Source organism: Tupaia chinensis, unplaced genomic scaffold (assembly GCF_000334495.1).
Source record: "Tupaia chinensis unplaced genomic scaffold, TupChi_1.0 Scaffold000079_1, whole genome shotgun sequence".
In the NCBI taxonomy this organism is placed as follows: Eukaryota; Metazoa; Chordata; class Mammalia; order Scandentia; family Tupaiidae; genus Tupaia; species Tupaia belangeri.
Window position 1 is genome coordinate 540,263 of NW_006159540.1, and position 2,402 is coordinate 542,664.

General features: G+C 38.3%; 1 pseudogene; it reads left to right on the plus strand.

Annotated features, from left to right (window-relative positions):
- The first annotated feature begins 1,063 nt into the window (after positions 1-1,063).
- Positions 1,064-1,980, plus strand: LOC102489973 (general transcription factor IIH subunit 3 pseudogene; annotated as a pseudogene).
- The last annotated feature ends 422 nt before the right edge of the window (positions 1,981-2,402 follow it).

A 2,402-nucleotide genomic window follows, 5' to 3' on the forward strand; every position in this document is an offset into this window, starting at 1 on the left:
CTTTTGTTTGCTTAACAAATCATGTACAGACAAGTTAAAGCAGCAGGCCAAACATGCCTTCACACTCCCCAGGGTGCAGTCCTCATATTCAGACTCAAGCAGATGCTCCATTGTGACCCACTGCAGTTTGTCTAATGACTTATCCTTTTACTTATCCTATATGCCAGATGCGCCCAAAACATTTACAACCCAAATTCAAATTCTCTTCAGAAGATACATGAACTCGTATATTCCAAAATAATACAATCTTTAATAATCATGTCCTGCTACAATACAGAAACATGTAAAAATGAATTTTCAATCCCCAAATCCTGATTTCAACCTATTCTAATATTCTCATGATGGCAAGTAAATTCAATGTAGCCTAGTCTGTATTATGAGGTTGCTTGTGTATAGAAGACATTATTTTTTATATTATACTATCTAAATCGCAACAGGTCTGAATCTAAAAACCATTTTAGCTGATCTGCCATTTAAGTAGTTGATAATCAAACCTTTTTTTTTTTTCTTTTGGAGACGTTTCTGCTATAGGGTGTGTGCACTCGCCAGAAAGACAGAGAGAGACAGAGAGACAGAAAGCAAGAAATCACCCCCCGGGGGGGGGGGATGACCTTGCCGCAATCCTTTCTCCTGCATTCTCCTCTTAGGATCTTGGGCACACATGCACATGCGCCCGGCGTGAGTTTAAGCCACTGCATCTGGGACTTGAACTGCGGTCGACTACATGGGAGTCCAGCAACATAGTCATTATGCCAATTGCTGATCCCGATAATGCATTTAATTTAATGCCATCTATAATATGATTTAACATTAGTGTTTTATTCTCTATTTTTATCTATCATCTACTATCTGCCTATCTTTATGTATGTATACTTGCATACATAGAACTTAAGAATGATGATTTCTTCTTAAAAATGAAGGTAAACTTTACTAGTATATTGTTGGGTTTTAAAAAATAATATTTTAGTAAATATTTTTAGTTAAATGAAATATTTAAACATTAAAATGTTTAAAAATTAGGGGTCTGCCTGTTACAGCTTTCTGCTGAAGTGTGGTGGCAGTCATGGTCTCTGAGGAAGATGAGCTGAATCTGGTTATCACAGCTGAAACCAATCCAATTTTGTGGGGAAAGAAAGCATTAAAAACAAACGAACAAACAAAAAAGACTCTTTAATTTGTCTAAATGCATAGATGCTGTCCAGTTCTGGGAAATTCCTATTCATGAATCACTCCAAAAAACTTGCTGTGATAGCGAGTCACCTCCAGGAGAGTTGGTTCTTGTATCCTGGAAAGAACTGCCAACTTGGAGACTTCTTCGGAGACCCTGGCAACCCCACTTCCAAATTTAATCCCATAGAGAGTAAAGACAGAAAATAGGAACTGTTGACCACAGTGAAAGATCTTATTGCTGAAGAGATTAAGGATCTGATGATCAAGTGTGATATTAAGGGTCAACACACAGAAACTCTACAGGGTGGATCTCTCACCAAAGCCCTGTGCTACATTCATAGGATGGACAAGGAAGTTAAAATAATCAGAAAATGAAATCAAGGATCTTGATGATTAAGGCTGCAGAAGGCTGCAGGGCAGTACATGAATGTCATGAATGTCATCTGTTTCGCAGAAACAGAATATTTTGATTAATACCTGTGTTTTAGATTCCTCAGGACTCCTCCAACAGGCCTGTGACATCACAGGAGGACTGCACTTGAAGGTGCCTCAGAAGCCCTCCCTTGTTCAGGACCTCCTGTGGGTTTTTCTCCCCAGTCAAGACCAGAGGTCTTAGATACCCTCCTACCCCAAATCCACATTGACTACAGGGCTGTAGCTTCTGCCATCTAAACCTCAGCAAAATCTTTCGTGTGTTTGTCAGTATTCTGTAATTTCAGCCTTATCTGCACCACATGCAAGACAGCCTTTAAGATTTGTCTGTCTCCTGTATTGAAGGCCGAGAAAAAGAAACAGAATGTGTCTGCATGATTTTAAAATGTTTTCCCCTCTTGTAGAGCTGTTAATAGAATTTATATGGCAGAGCATTTGTTGGTAAGGTTCTGAAAAACATATGTCTATTGGACAGCTCTATTTTTTTTTTAAGAATTTTTCTCAAATTCTTGATTGCATTTCATTATTTGATATCAGTCCTGGTGTGTGTGTGGGGGGGACTTAGCAAACCTTGGTTGATAGGGCAATTCTTTTTTTTTAAATTTATTTATTTGCATTCACTCACTGTACATCATGACAGCATAAAAAATGAGGTTTTCCATCCAGAGTATACTGTATATTGTCTCAATCAAGCACATCAACAAACATCTTATTGTCAGCAAATGATCTTCCATTTCTTGGTTTTCTGTATGTTTTGCTTTTCTCCCCATCCTTGATTCCCTATCTCTTACCCTCTGCCA